Genomic DNA, 17,391 nt, shown 5'->3' on the forward strand with positions numbered 1-17,391 from the left:
CCGCAAATGGCATTATTTCATTCTTGTTTATGGCTGAGTAATCCATCTTAATCACCCATCCACAGATCTCTTTTCATTTTGCAAAACTGAAACTCCATCTCTATTAAACAATAACTCCCCATCTCCCCTCCCCACAGGCCCTGGCAACCGCCATTCCACTTTCTGTCTCTATGACTTTAATTACTCATATAGGTGAAATCATACAGTGTTTGTTCTTTCAGGACTGATTTATTGCACTTAGCACGTCAAGGTTTGCTCATGTTGTAGCATTTGTCAAAATTTCCTTCCTTTGAAAGGCTGAGTAATATCTCATTGTGTGCAAGGACCACATTTTGATTATCCATTCATCCATTTATCTATTCAGAGACACTTGAGTTTCTGTCACCTTTTGGCTGCTGAGGACAATGCCACTATGAACATGGATGTACAAATATCTCTTCAAGTCACTGCTTTCAATTCTGAAACTTTTATTTACTGCCATAGGTCATTTTTGACCAGTTTCCTGTATGTCCATCTTTTCTTCTTTTTTTTAAAAATAAATTTATTTATTTATTTTTGGCTGTGTGGGGTCTTCGTTTCTGTGTGAGGGCTTTCTCTAGTTGCAGCAAGTGGGGGCCACTCTTCATCATGGTGCACAGGCCTTTCACTGTCGCGGCCTCTCTCGTTGCAGGGCACAGGCTTTCAGTCAAGACATATTTCCCACTCCCATCAGTCACGAGGCTGTTTTCTTACTCTCCCCACAAGTTCAATCTTATATTCCAATCAAAATTTTTCCCTTGCAATTTTGCAAGCTGACTCAAGTCTTTCACAGAATGAGACACAGTACCAGCTTTGGTACTTAACCATAGTACTTGGATGTCAGAATATAAAATATATGACTTTAATTGGAGATGGACAGCCTACAAAGCCGACACTGTTATAGTTTAAATATACTTCCAGGCTCTAAAAAAAACATTATTCTAATTTCTGTCAGTGTCTAATGAAACCAGAAATCACCATCACACATCCAAAATTTATGGGTGATGAACTTTCTCGTAAGGTTATCAAATCTTAGTCTCTAAGGTAAGAAGCAAGTAAAGGGTAGCATTGTTCCATTCATGGGAAATAACTTTGCAAGATGGAAACATGTGAGCACTTTGTCACTCCGATTTCAACGTTAAAAAAGCCATCAAAACCACAGCCCCCAAGTCAGGAAGTCAGTGTACCAGAAACTGTAACAGGTTGTTAGAGAGTGTTTAATCCAAGGCTAGTTTCCTCATAGTTTCTGGAGAAAGCAGTCTCCAAAACAAACACCAGTGGTTTCTGCAAATGAAGGCACTTGTCTGCAGGCACCTCCTTTTAGAAAGTGCTAATAGCAGGTGATTCAGCACGGTGACTCTTCAATGGGAGTACCTTTTGCTTTCAGGAAGGGCTGACTAACTGTGACACTTCAGGGAAGCCTGGGGCTTTTCATTCCCAGACCTCAGCAGAAGCACTTAGAAAGGGAAAATGAATGTCAGAGATCTTTCTCAAGAGTCTGAAACAGGCAGATGCCCCGTTCCCTCAAGGTTCCCTCTTTTGAGCCCAGAATGGAGGTGTTGCTGCAGTGAGGCATGTAGTTCCCGACTCTGAGAAAGGGCCAGGTGAGGAAGTGTAACGGGTGATGAGATTTAGAAATGCTCCTCCCCCCGACACACACAATTCTGGAAGAGGCTTCTTTTAGCCACAGATGTGGCAAATCATACATTAGAGGGCTTATGATTTCTCCTTGTGTTTTAGCCTGTCGATGAAAAATTAATCCGTCGATCTAAGAAAGAAATGGAAAATTTTATTCCAGCCAAATCTGAAGATTATGACCCAAGAAGAGCTTCTCAGAAAGCTCTGAGAACTGTTCCGTCCATTATATAAGTTTTTTGAGACAGAGGGCTGTACATCAAATGATGTATTATTGACAGTTCACATAATCCAGATCTAAGCGGCATCGTGGTGGGTCATGTGACCCCTTACAAGATCAGGAAGGAATGTTATCTTTTTTTTTTTTTAAATTTTTTAAATTTATTTATTTATGGCTGTGTTGGGTCTTCGTTTCTGTGCGAGGGCTTTCTCCAGTTGCGGCGAGTGGGGGCCACTCTTCATCGCGGTGCGCGGGCCTCTCACTATCGCGGCCTCTCCCGTTGCGGAGCACAGGCTCCAGACGCGCAGGCTCAGCAGTTGTGGCTCACGGGCCCAGTTGCTCCGCGGCATGTGGGATCTTCCCAGACCAGGGCTCAAACCCGTGTCCCCTGCATTGGCAGGCAGGTTCTCAACCACTGCGCCACCAGGGAAGCCCAGGAATGTTATCTTTTAAGGAGTTGTCTTATTGATGCTAGGAGGATGCGGCTCTTCATGGTCAAGCAGGTATTTCTGCCAATGGGAGAGGTTTGGTCGATGCCTAATGCAGAAACACAACGCACAGTGCGGGGAGAGAGGAGGCCAAAGGGCAGAGAAAAATTTTTATGTTTAAATTTCTCTTGTCTTGCCATAAAATACAAATTTTACTTCACAAGCCCTTTTAGATGTTTGTCGTTTGTATACATTGTATGAATGTGTAGGCAGTTCGGACAGAACCTGCCTTAGAATAATAGAGAGTGTCCTAAAGTCAAGAGTTAGGGATTTTTGAGTCAGAGCCCTCTGGCTTCAAATCCCGCCGTGCAATCGACTGTTCTGTTGCTCAGTTGTCTCATCTGGAAGCAAATAGTATGGTATTATTTTCCTCATTTTTCAGGTATGAACACTGAAAACAATAACATCCACCACAATATTTAACCCACAGTTAGCTGAAATAAGTGAATGAATGAAATAAATGAATGAAATTATATGTAAAATGACTGATACGTAGGCGTTACTCAATACGTGACAACGTTATTATTTGTAGTAGTAGTAGCAGCACAGTCTACCTGGGCTTGCTGATCTAAAGCGTAGTTCACTGTGATCTTGCCATAAAGAGATTGTTCTCAGTTTTGGAATGTGGTTTACACCTGGTCAGCAGTAGAGTCCCAGAATCAGGAAGTTATCCAAAAGGCTCCTCTGGGGGCTGTCTCTAGGATAAAATGTGGCAGGATTACACAAGATTAAGAATTATTTCTGGTGTACACATCCCAGACCATCGTTAAAGGTCAAGGTGGCAGATTCGAAAGTAACCATGAGAAAGCATGCTTTCCAGGAAAGAAGAGTTAGCTAATCAGTAGTTTAATGGCTCAACTTGACTTTCAAATATTTATTTATTTATTTATTTATTTTGCCTACGCCGGGTCTTAGTTGCAGCTCACAGACTTATTAGTTGTGGCATGCGGTCAACTTGACTTTTGAAGTCAGCTACCTTTGTGTATTACATTATTTTGACATTCATCTGGCCATATGAATTTATTAAGTACCTGATATAAGTTGGGCTCTGCATATATAATGATGCATAAAGTAGACTTTCCCCCTAACGAACGGGATTGACATTTTAAAAATAAAACATACACACAGTTGCCCATTGTGTGACATGCAGTGAAGATACGGGTTTTATAGTTAGTTCATCACGTCTGAGACGGCATCTCTGAGGGTGGTCTGGTGAAGTGGATATCGGAGGACCAAGTGGGAGTCAGCTGGGCAAAGGAAAGAGGGAAAAACATTCCAGACACAAGAACCCATACACTGAAGACCTGCAGGAAGGAGAAAGCTGAAAGAAGGTTGCAGTGATGTGAGCACAGAAGCATCACAGAAAATCCGGGGAGAGAAGAAGAGATGAAGCTGGGGGAGGTCAACAAAGTCAAAGCTCATGAATGATGTCCTGGTGGCCAGGAGGGAATTGAATCCGGATATGAGTCAATCTCGGGGGCTGGGGCAATGGTGTCTGAGTAGCCGAGGGGTTCCAAAAAATGTGCCTTTTTTAGGCACACTTGAAAAAGCAATATGTAATCCAGACTCCTGCATAAAGTCCAGAACAGGGGAGGGTTGCTCATGGACTGAAAGGAAAGCTAAATTGTATCCATCACTAACTAAAGGAACAGACAAAATCCTGATTACTTCCTGGAAATATAACTGGGAAAAAATACTCTGTGGGAAATGGAAGCCCCAGTCTATGCCCTAGACAAAGCAGGAGAAAAAGCTGGCATAAATATTGGTCCCATAAAGATGTGCTGAGATCCTGATTTAAGGAAACAGGATCCTTAAGGAAAACAAAACAAAACAAAACGTTATTTAGGAGGATTTTTCTCCTAGCATACACACACACACACACAAATACACACACACACACACACACACACACACATCTCAGCTAAATAGGCACACACACAAATTACAAACCACACAAGAAAATAATCTATCCTGAGGGAGAATCTGGTTAAAAGTAAACACTAGAAATAAGGTTTCAAGAATTAGAAGTAATAGAAAAATCATAAAATGTGCTTAAAATTGTTAAAGATTTAAAGATGTAATAAAATTATAATAAAAGGCAACATTTTTGAAATAATGTTTTTGAAAGAAAAACAAAATGAACTTTAAGAAAAAAAATATAGTCATCAAAATTAGATGTTCAAAGGTTTAGTTAAACATCATGTTGAACACAATTGAATAAAGAATCTGAACACAAAAAATTAGTGAACTGAAAGAATAGTCTATAGCAATTACTACAGGAAATAATAATCCAGTGAGACAGAGGAATGGAAAAAGTAAAGACTGAGTGTCATGGGAAGTAGAATAAAGGTAACTGATGTGTGTCTAATAAGAGCTCCAGAAGAAAAGAACAAGGGAACAGCTGGGAAAAAAAATACAAAATGATAAATAGCTAAGAATTTTCAGACTTGATTTTAAAAACTATGAATCTTCATTATAAAAATCATATGAATTCCTGAACTGGGTAAATAAAAATAAACATTTAATGAGGTGCATCATCGTGGAATTGCAGAGGAAAGGAAAAGCAAAATAACTCAGAAATAATCAGATAGAAATGATATTTTACTTGCAAAATCGGGAATAATTAGGTTGTCAATTAGATGTTCCATCAACTAAAATGGAAAGTAGAGATTATCAAATAATATCTTAAAGTTGCTAAGGAATATAATGTGAACTTGGACTTCTATGCCCAGTTAAACTTCTCTTTCAAAAGCAAATGTAAAATAGAAATATTTTCACACAAATGCTAACTTTACCACTCAGATATCCTGCTGAAAGAACCACTAAAGGGTGTATCTCATAAAGATGGAAATTGAACCTAAGAAAGGAAAAGGAAGCAAAAATGTATGGTTAGAAAATAAATCAGGAAAATGTGAGTAAATCTAAATAAAGATTATTGTAAAAATTAATGATTATAATTAAAATAACACCTACCTGAGGAGGAGGGGTAACACAGGATGTCGCTAAAGTGCTACACAACAATAATATGAAAGTCCTTTATTGTTCATGAGAAGAATCTGTTAACATTTTAACATGACATCATTATATCAGAAAAAATACAAAGCATATCTTTTAAGGTGGTAGAGAGGGAAAAAGCAGAAAGAAATTCTAATTATCCAACGAAGGATGATTTTAAAAAAGAAAAAATATCAAGAAGTAGCATGAAAACACACAAAAAATACAAATAATTCCAAACATATCCATAATTCCAATAAATATAGAGCATGCTAATCAGTTAAAAGGTAAAGATCCTCTAGTTAGATAAAGAAAAACTAAGTTATATGCAATTTACAGGCATCAGAGAAAAGGTACTAATGAAAAATGGGAAAAGATACATTAGGCAAATACAAATCTAAATAAAGATGTTGAATTGTATGACAATATTAATGTCAGCCAATTAGACTTAAAGATATAAATGAATATTTGCAATAAAGAGAACCATAGAGATTAATTATAAAATAAACAATTTCCCAGGAAAGTAAAATAATACTAAACCCATCCATCTCTAAAAGTATTGTCTCACCTCAAAATATATCAAGCAAAATGCAGACAAAATTACGAGAAAAACTGATAAAATAAAATCATAGAAGATTTCGCTTGTCACTTGTCACAAACAGTAAAATCAGGAAAAATGGAAAAAAGTAAAAAAGCATCAAAAAAGCACAATAACAAATTTGCTTAAATTGTTGTATAAAACAATTAAATTTAAACAATTAAATTTTAATTGTTGTACCCAACGATTACAATATTCGTTGTTTCTTAACAGATATAGGATACTGATAAAAATCGACCATGTTTCACAATGTGCCAGAATTTGATAGGAATGGACAACATTTTACTTTGTAAAATCAAATTACCAAAAATATGACCACAAATACCCAAACAACTCATTCAAAAATTTTAAAAATTTGAACATTTGAGTATTTCACAAGTCAAAGTGGAATTCAGAATGGATATTAAAATAGAGAACTGAAAAGCCATATATCAAAGCTCATGAGTAGCAACTGGAGTAATATAGAAGATTGGAGCTTTAAATGCACAAATGAAGAATGAACACAGAATAAAACATGTAGTGAGCTCTGTGTTCAATTCATGAAGCATGAAAAGACTAAGAGAGTGAACATGAGGAAAGGAAGGGGAAATAATAAAGAGGAGAAAGACAACAGCAAGAAAAACAAAGAGGATGAACAAGAATCAGAGCCAGTTCTTTGAAAAGATTAATAATATAGGCACATCCCTGAGAGAGAGAGACAGAGAGAGAGAGACCTGGTTAGAAATTGTCATTAAAGTTATTCAATTGATGGTCAAAAATCTACCCATCCCTCCTTTTCCCCAAACCCCTCCAAAAAATCCTACCTAGAAAGTAACATGAAGCAATCAGTACACAATATATTCCAGGAAACAAGCAAAGAGAAGCTCTCCAAATCACTCTATAAAGCTAATATAATCTCAGTTCTTAAATTGGACCAGGTAAATATCAAAAGGAAAAATTGTAGGGCAGTCTTTTCTTATACAGGAACACAGATGCAGTAATCCTAAATAAAATATTAGCAAATGATTCTGAATTCAGCCATTTTTTCAGTGAACGAGCTGGGTGCATCCCAGTAATTCATAGATAGTTTAACATTATAAAATGTACAACTATAATTCACTCACTACTTTAACAAATTAATGATTAAAGGAGATAAACTATGGTTATCTTAATACCTGCAAAAAAGCATGTGTTAAAATTCAATATTCATGATCTTTAAAAATCTCTTAACAAACAAGGCATAAAATCGCATTAACTTTACAAAGCTTGTCAATCAACATCCAAAACCGAATATTGTATTTCATATTAGAACATTAACACATTCCCTCCAAAGTAAAGAAAAATATAAGGATGCCTGCTATCAGCAATTCCTTTCAGAATTAAACCCTCAGTCTTAGCCAGACCAATAAGATAGGAAAATGTAAAAGGTGTGCAATTTTTAAGAAACAGAACGAACATAATTCAAAGGCGATATGGTTATCTACACAGAAAAGATAAGAAAATACAAGCTATTAAAATTAATAAAAGTGCATCAGCATTACTTGAAAAACCATAATGTCTTACGTTGACAGTAAAAATTCAGAAAATATAATTTAACAAATCCATGATAGCAGCAAGAGTACATAGGGTTATATTTTAGAAAAGTAGAGAATAAACTTTATGGAAAAGTTATAAAATGTTATTGAAGGATATTCTAAAAGGATCAAAATAATTGGTGATATCAGTCATATTTATGAATGGAAACATTAAATATCTGTAATAGTAACCAGTACTCTCACAGCGGATTTTTGTTTCTTGTTTACAAACAAATTTAACTAATGGATACTAAAATTAATGTGGAAGAATAAAGGGCCAAGAATTGCCAAACTACACAAAAGAGGGAGCAGAGGTGAAATTTATCATTAGGCTACTAGTCAGGAGAGTGTGGTTAGATGCAGGAATGAGCAATAAAAACAAATGAACACTATGGAGAACAGTATGGAGGTTCCTTATAAAACTAAAAATAGAACTAGCATATGACCCAGCAATCCCATTACTGGGCCTATACCCTGAGAAAACCATAATTCAAAAAGAGACATGTACCACAGTGTTCATTGCGGCACTATTTAAAATAGCCAGGGCATGGAAGCAACCTAAATGTCCATCAACAGAGGAATGGATAAAGATGTGGCACATATATACAATGGAATATTACTCAGCCATAAAAAGAAATGAAATTGAGTTATTTGTAGTGAGGTGGATGGACCTAGAGTCTGTCATACAGAGTGAAGTAAGTCAGAAAGAGAGAAACAAATACCGTATGCTAACACACATATATGGAACCTAAAAAAAAAAAAAAAAATGGTACTGATGAACCTAGTGGCAGGGCAGGAATAAAGACGTAGACATAGAGAACGGACTTGAAGACACAGGGCGGGGGAAAGGTAAGCTGGGATGAAGTGAGAGAGTGTCATGGACATATATACACTACCAAATGTAGAATAGATAGCTAGTGGGGAGCAGCCGCATAGCACAGGGAGATCAGCTCAGTGCTTTGTGACCACCTAGAGGGGTGGGGTAGGGAGGGTGGGAGGGAGACGCAAGAGGGAGGAGATATGGTGATATATGTATACATATGACTGATTCGCTTTGTTGTACAACAGAAACTAACACAGTATTGTGAAGCAATTATACTGCAATAAAGATCTATTAAAAAAAAAAAAAAGAAAAGAAAAGCTAGTGAGTTGGGAATATTTGTAATAAAAGCAAAACAAAACAAATGAATAAGGGAGAAACCAGAACAGACTGGTGGATATACACAAGCTTGTTACAACGTGGCTTTAGAAATCAGTAGTGCAAAAAAAAAAAAAAAAAAAAGGACTGTATGATAAATACTGTTGGAGTAATTAACCATTCATAATAAATTAAATTACACTTCAAGATCACATGATAATAATAACCGCAACAATAATAACGATGATGAACATTCGTTGAATGCTCATTAGACGCCGGGCACTGTACGTAACGCTGTATATGTGTTAACTCATTTAATCCTTTCTACCTGCCAATGAGATACTTCACAGATGAACAAACTGAGTGAGGTGACAGAACTTGCTGACAGTCACACAGCGAGTGGGTGGCAGAAGCAGACCCTGCTTTGAACACAGCAGTCTGGCTCCGGAGCGCTAGCTTTTAACTACCACATATTATTGCTCTGTGATGAAAATGAAATGTCTCCTGGGTCAAAGTCCTCAGGGTGAAAAACCAACCTTAAAACTCCAAGAAGCAATTTTAGGACAAATGATCTAGCTTAGGAAAAAAGTTCTACATTCATATATAATAAATTTATGAACAGAAGCATGGAATGTCATTTAACAGCTGGAAAATAATGGTTATGTATTAGATGGGGGGAGGAAAGATGGGATAGGGGAGGACTTTTTAAGCGTTTCTGTGATATTTTGGTTTATTTCAACAATGATCTATGACAGATATGAAAAAATGATATTTGTTAAATCTGGTGGATAGCATATGCCTGCTTTTTCTATATTTAGCATTTCCTATATATTTGCATTTTAAAAATGCAAATATACTTGTTTTAAAATGCAAAGTACTTTTTTAAAAAAAAGAATAAAAGGGAAAGGTGGGGGAGGGATAAATTAGGGGTTTGGGATTAACATACACACACTACTATATATAAAATAGATAACTAACAAGGACCTACTGCATAGCCCAGGGAACTCTACTCAGTACTCTGTAATTACCTATATGGGAAAAGAATCTGGAAAAGAATGGATATATGTATATGTATAACTAAATCACTTTGCTGTACACCTGAAACTAACACAACATTATAAATCAACTCTACTCCAACATAAAATAAAAAGTTAAAAAAAAGAAAAGTTAAAAAAAAGAATTAAAAAAAAAAAGAATAAGTTGGAGACGAGGAAGTAAAGTCAGAAGAAAAGAACATGCCTGAGAAATAAGTCTGTGTATTTTTTAATGAGGCTTCAGGAGGTTGAGAGCCAGATCAGGTCCTTTACAGCTTACTTTCTCATTTTTCTTCTTTTGAATAAACACTAATGTGCCCAGTAATGTGATAAAATTACCCACCACAATCCATCCTTAAACATGCACGTCAAACTCTGGTTCTCACCTGGGGCACCTACTGATTTGTGCATTGTGGGTCCTCAGTAAATACTTGTTTATTGAGCCATTTACTATTTGGTATTAAAACATAATCAACCAAATTAAACTGTATTGATTCAGAAAATGCCGATTAGGTGTTCCTTTGGTTGCAAAATTGATCTCCTGGGCATTGCATTAGGAAAAGAAAGCTGGGGGCCTCGATTTCTCTCCACCACTCGGTAGCAAAACAGATGAGAAAGTTTGCACAAATTGTGTTTTTAAAAGATTCCTTTGAAAAGTCTGGGATGTTTGCTGACTCTAAGCATTTCACCCTCTACTCACACACTCAGCTGATATCCCTCTTCAGCTGGCTCTGGGGCTCTGGCTCTGGCTAACCTTGGACACCCTTCCCCCATGCTGAGAATGGCACGAAGTGAAATTTGCATTTCAAGTACAGCCAAGGGCTTCTGAAAGGGTTCCCACCACTTACAGCAGTTGCCTGGTCCTCACGGTGATTCCACTTGCCTTCCTCGGGGTATTCCACGGTCCCTGAATCCAGTCTGCACAGAACAAATACGTCTTCTTCCTGCTTGCCTTCTTTTACTTTTATATTCATGCTTATCTGCAATTGACCTGGGTTGAAAACACTTGGATTGGAGATGCTTCCTGATTTTAACTGTTTCTATCACATTTGGTCAATTTCCTAGAACCAGATCTTGTGGATGTGTCAGATGATTCTAGCCTTGTTGTTGATGTTGGTTTGTTTTTCAGTAAATTGTGTAGAGAATACCTCTGCCCTAGCTTTCCAAGTCAGGTGTGCTTTGGTCCATATTTGCACTGTTAGGGTGTCCATTAATATTAATTAATATTCAATTTAGCCTATCTCCTCGATGTTTGCAAGACTTTTCCAGTCGTGATAATATTCCTTGGTTGACACTCCTGAAGTGTCTAATGTCATCCTTAAGTTCTTTGAATTGCTCTCTTGATTAGTAATTTATCCAAATTATCTTTGCTCAAAGTCAATATGTTATTATTATTTCCCTCTGCAAGTCTTTGGCACCCTTAATTCTGAATCTTAATTTTATGTTCTTCCTTTTGGCTTGCTGCATTGGAAATCTCTTCCATTTATACCTATTTTGAATCTACTTGCCACTTTGACCACGCCATTACAGTGGCAACCATGAAGGCTGTGATATTTGTAAAGGTGTATTTATAAAAAAAAGTCCAAGTCAAACAATGCCCAAATCCATTAACTCTATAATGTCCTATATTGTCATTTCTAATCTCTGTTACATCTCCTTCCTTCCTTTGAGAATGCAGTCTCTCTATAAAACATTATCTTCACACCCATAGAGAGTTCCAGTGTTAATACCATTTTTTTTGAAATTGTACATATTCCTCTCTCTTTCTCTGCACTGTAAACAAACTTCTGCTCTCATACTTTCTCCACTTTTCTTTTCCCAAACACTTGTTACGTTCTCTTGCCTAACCACTATGCTCAACAGTGATGTCCAAAAAGAAAATTCAAAGTTCCATAAGATATATTACCTATTTTCAAGAACTTATAGTCTACTTAAAGAGAGAGATGGGTAGCAAATAACTATAATGTATTACGTTCTGTAAGGTAATTCTGGGCAAAATTTATGGCTAACTTTGCCTCAAGGTGCCAGGAAAGGCAGTATAGAGGTAGGAGTTAACATTTGAGCTTGGTCTGAAGCAGTATCACACAGCAGTTAATGGACTTGGAGTCAGCCCAGGATCTACCCGACCTCTCAAATCTATTAGCTGTGTGAAGTTAGGTGAGTTTATTCTTTATCTCTAAGCATCAGTTTCCTCACTGTCCAACTCCGCTAATGATCCTCATCTCAGAAGGTTGTGGAAATTAAATAATAGGATGCACATATATAATGCACATATAATATAATGTATAGCACACTGCCTGAGACATAGTAGGCACTTAATAAATAGCAGTAGTCAGCTGATGTTATGTTTTGTTATATGGAGGGCACCTTCAGGATAGGTCTTTGCTAAAGGAATAGTATGCCCTGTGGCACAGTTCGTGCACACTTAACAACATGTTGAAGAAAAAGCAATAAACTAAGTGATGCAGTAAATTTAGTCCTCGCCCAGAATGAGTTAAAATTTTACTGAAGAATGTAAGTAGACCCAGATGAAGCTTCCTTTAGCCTGCTAAGGAGTTGAAGTTGATTCTGTTGTAGCTGAAACTAAAAATATTTTTTATTAGGAAAGTAGCTTAGTCTGCTTTACATTCAGAGGGCTGCGAGAGATGCATTGCAGGGTAAAGAAGATTTGCAGTCCAATTAGCAAGCAATGGCCATAGTCTAAGCAAGAGATAATGAGTTTCCAAATTAAGCCACTGGAGTTGGAGAACAGGTAGGTATGGCGTATTTAAGTGATGGAATCCATAGCCTTCAAAAAGAACTAAATGCGTACGTGTTAGGTGTGTATACAATGAGGTGTTACATTATATCCTCCACTTGGCTACCAAAAAATGAGTTATACATACGCCAAATGTTATGCCTTTAGCCCAAACCAGTGATATACATTTCATTCAATTATCCTTTCTTTCACATTTACTTTCCCATTTAATAATAATTTATTGCTTATTTATTGATTTAATAATAATTTATTGCCTGGCAGAGGAATGTAAAGGCAAGCAAGACTTGCTCACTCCTATCTCCCAGAAGTTTTTGCTGATAGTGAGAAAAGAGAGAAATTCCATTTTTCTTTGTTCTAATGCTTAACCACAAAGAGCTATTAAAGTCAGAAAAAGTCCAAGAAGTTAACCCTTGTTATTTTGAGATTTGACTGGTGTTTTGCTTTCCCATCTTCCCAGCTCAGTGGGTTATAGGAAGTCCCCTTGCACATGACCTCCTGTACTGAGGGCTACATTAGTTATTTTTGGATGACCATGAGGATTTCACAAAGCAGCTTAGGCTAAATCCCGTATTGCCAGTTTCCTTCCTAAACAAGTCCCTCACAGAGAGAAATCACCTGCATTTTCTTCTAAGTCACTTCTTCTAGACATCGTTCTGACCTTCCTTTTAAAAAAAGGTAACTATATAGGTAATATTTAATTGCATTTTTATGTAAAAAAATGATCATCAGTGAACTACTCAGCATAGATTAGGAAATGCTGCATTAATAAAAAATATTAAATCTCAGTGACAGAGCCGTGAGGTTTATTTCTTCCTCCTGATACGGGCCCTGAGGGCCATCTTGGGTTCTATTTTGCCCTGTCCTTCACTTCAGGACACAGGCTACTGGAGCAGCCACGGCCCACGATCTGGAGCATCCAGAGCACAGGCGGCGCCAGGGCAGAGAGAAGTATTTAGTGATAAGCACGACCGCCCTGAAAGTTCACACGCTGAGGGACATAGACTCCCGCTTTACATTCCATTGGTCAGCACAGGGCACGTGGCCACATTTCACTACAAGAGTGGGAATAAAATATAGAATTCATTCCTACCGTATGCCTGGAAGGAGAAGAAATTGAATATTTCTGAGCAACTTTAATGAGGAATCGAGGTTTTCTCTTCTGAAAACCAAACTTTCTGTCCCTTCTCCTTTCCACATGCAAATACTCACACCTCTTCCACAGGAAACCAGCTGAAGTCCTGAACTGGCATCGAGCTCAAGGTCCAGCCTCTCTGGAGGATGCGGAATCATCTCATCACCAGGGAGAGTGTGCGGTCGTCTCCAGCTCTGGTCGAAATCTGGGACCTCTTGAGACTTAGGAGATAGAAAGCGGGGCTTCCGTGGTGGCGCAGTGGATAAGAATCTGCCTGCCAATGCAGGGGCCACGGGTTCGATCCCCGGTCCGGGAAGATCCCACATGCCGCGGAGCAACTAAGCCGGTGCGCCACAACTACTGAGCCTGCGCTCTAGAGCCCGAGAGCCACAGCTACTGAAGCCCACACACCTAGAGTCCGTTCTCCACAACAAGAGAAGCCACCGCAATGAGAAGCCCGCGCACCGCAACGAAGAGTAGCCCCCGCTCGCCGCAACTAGAGAAAGCCCGCGCGCAGCAACAAAGACCCAACACAGCCAAAAATAAAAATAATAATAAAAAGTAAAAAATTAAAAAAAAAAAAGAAAGCAAACCTACCTGGCTCCTCCCAACACACCAAGCCCTGCTTTTCCGAAAGAAGAATGGGAGACACACAGCTGGCAGAGGTCTGCAGCAACTCTTAAATTCCACTGGGAGAATATATTCAGAGGTCCCCTATCTGGGGAGTGTGGAATGTTTGGAATGTTCCCGGATTAGGTCCTCAGTCAGTGCCCTGGGAGTAGCTTGGGCTCACTTCTCCTTTGTTCTCTGTGGTCCTCTGAAAGTACTTTTTTGATTATCCTCCTTCACTAATGATGGAAAGGGCATTGGGGAATATTGCCCTCCTTAGGGACTAAGAGGCTTTTCTTCATTCCACTTCTTGCCCAGAAACTGCGGGCTGGTACAAGGGTTAATTTCAAAGAAACAGACAGTTTGAGACTAACATATACATACTACTATACGTAAAATAGATAATCAACAAGGACCTCCTGCATAGCACAGGGAACTATACTCAGTATTCTGTAATAACCTATATGGGAAAAGAATCTGAAAAAGGATGGATATATGTATAACTGAATCACTTTGCAGTACACCTGAAACTGACACAACATTGTAAATCAACTATACTACAATATAAAATAAAAATTAAAAAAAAAAAAGGACAGTCTCCTTTAGTCCAAGCAGATGAGTCTTTTGACAATAAAATTCAAACAAAAATCCTCTTAGAGTTTCGTTAATTGAGTTTTTAACTCTCAGAATATTTGGTGCAAAGCTCCATTAAATATGGAGGGTCTTGTTGCCTCTAAGTGTGCCTGCCACCACGTGGATTGATTGGAATCAATAGACAAGACACTAATAAGAAAATGCAACTTTTATCCCTCGAACAACTGTCATGATGCTTTTACCTACATTAAATATCATATTCTTGTATGTCTTTCTGAATGAATATTATACTGGGACCATTTTCTTTTTCAAACGTTTATCGAAATTTATCTTTATGTATATATTTTACCTTATTCACTCTGACTGCCCTTGCTTTCAAATTGTATATCTGGTTTCATTTATGATCACTTCCCTTTTTCAAAATGTGTGCTTGGATTTGTTTCAAATATATATTATCTGTCCTTGCCGTTCCACCAATAACCCCTGGTGGGGTCACCACCACCAACATGGGGCAGTAACAGTGGCTGAAACACATGTAAAGGGACTTTCTTTTCCATGACACAGATTTATCATTGATTTCTTGAGAGAAGCGGCATTTCCTAGTGCTCTTGGGAAGCCAGATGATCTGAAACATGGGTACAAAAGAAATTTTGTCATCATTAGTGACATTACAGAAATGTAATGTCACTAATAATGTGGAACATCACTACAATATAATCATAATCATCATCATCATCAAATTTCCCTCTCTTTAAATTCATAAATGGGAGTCAAACTTTTATGAGCGTACTTGTCTCCGTTCTAGGCTTTGGGAATAGATTGGTGAGAACAAAAAGTCTCTGTCTTCATTGTGGAGCTTATGCTCTGATGGGAGAAGGCAAGCAGTCAACATCTAGAGAAGGAAAATAAATCATATGAAAATTTATATTGTTTGTTGCTGTTTTTACTTTTTAAAAACCTTATGGATTCCAAAACAATTCCTGGGAAGTTGGTAGGGGTGGAGGTGAATCTTATGTTGGACTCATAACTACAAGAGAGCCTGTAAAACTGATACATTAGCCCTGAGGTATGATGGTCGCTCAGCTTCTGACTGGGAACTTCATCCCTCATTTCTTCTTGAATGCAGATCTTTACTAAGACCTGCTACAACCATAAATGAACTTTTACTCTGAGATACGTTAATCCATTCCCAGGTTTTACCATTGTGTGAGATGTATTCTAAATAATTTTTTGTATGTTCACAATGCATCTGTTTGTTCCAATGAATTTGTATTGGTTGGATTTTTTTCTTGGCATAGAATATTATGTATTTCACTCTGAAATTTGTTTTTTTTTTTCACTAAACAATATACCTTACAGATACATGTTAACTGTTTTATAGTATTTGATAGTAATTCCCACATTGATAGACACAGGATTTTTCCAATATTTCCTTACAACAAATAAATCTGCAATTAATATCATTGGATACATTGTCTTGAACATTGAAATAATTCTCCAGAGTGGGTCTTGAAAGTGGAATTGCTGAGACTTAAGATATGCATTTTTTCTTTTAATAGATACTGTTAAATTTTCAACAAAAAAGGGCCATACCAATGTCCCATCTATGGCAACCAGTTTCCATGGATCTGCCAGTATTTTCTATTATCAAACTTCATGTGTTGTTAGACTGTTGGGTGGAAAAGGTTCATTTCTATTTTCATTTGCATTTTTCTTGATCACTAGAGAGGTTAACATTTTTTTCTTTTAGTTTTTATATGTTTAATGGTCATTTATATTTTTTCCTCTTGAATTTCTTCTTAATATATATTGCCAGTTTTCTTATGAACTTCTCACTATTTATTTGATTTTTTTAATTAATTTGTGAGAAAATAATTTTTGTTACAGTACTACAATCCATATTTCCAACAGTCTATGATTTACAATTTTTTTGTCTTTTGTTTTACCTTACAAAATTTGAAAGTTTATTGAGCTCAATATTTTTCATTATATCAGTTGCTTTATGTACCCCATGCCTTATGTTGATAAATATATTATCTCATATTTCTTCTTGTATTTGTATACTTTTTTACCTGTAGGTCTAAAATCCATATAAAATGTATTTCTTGGGGATATATGTATACATATAGCTGATTCACTTTGTTATACAGCAGAAACTAACACAACATTGTAAAGCAATTATACTCCAATAAAGATGTTAAAAAAAATAAAATGTATTTCTGTGAATGTTGAAAACTATGGATTAATTTAATATTTTCCCAAATGTGTAGCTAGTTTTTCCAATACCATTTAATGTATTAGAATTTCTCTTCAATATGAAGACAAGATTTATCATGTAAGAAATTCCCTTGTATACATAATTTCTGCTTCTGGACTCACTGATTTTTTCTATTGGCTTGTTTGTGTTTATTTTTTTCTATTAGCACACTGCTTTGCTATTTAAAAGTTTATAGGATGTCATGGTATTTGTTAGGACAAGACTTCCCTCTTTTTTTTTTTTAAAGCTGTCTTAGTTATTCGTACACATTTCTCTTTTGCTTGAATTTTAGAAATAGCTTACCAAGTTCCATGGAAATCCCCCCTTTGTTCATGATTTTTGCCTCTCTCTTTTGACCACAGT

At 37.0% G+C, this 17,391-nt stretch overlaps 1 long non-coding RNA gene across 1 annotated transcript; it reads right to left on the reverse strand.

The window, feature by feature from the left end:
• Positions 1 to 538: 538 nt before the first annotated feature.
• Positions 539 to 15,256, reverse strand: LOC309651451. The gene is made up of 3 exons (XR_014258133.1): positions 13,646 to 15,256; positions 10,527 to 10,669; positions 539 to 5,417 (listed from the first exon to the last, which is right to left on the reverse strand). It is a non-coding gene; the product is annotated as an uncharacterized lncRNA (long non-coding RNA).
• Between the last annotated feature and the right edge of the window lie 2,135 nt (positions 15,257 to 17,391).

The sequence above is a fragment of the Balaenoptera physalus genome (assembly GCF_965194825.1).
Source record: "Balaenoptera physalus genome assembly, chromosome: 21".
Lineage (NCBI taxonomy): Eukaryota > Metazoa > Chordata > Mammalia > Artiodactyla > Balaenopteridae > Balaenoptera > Balaenoptera physalus.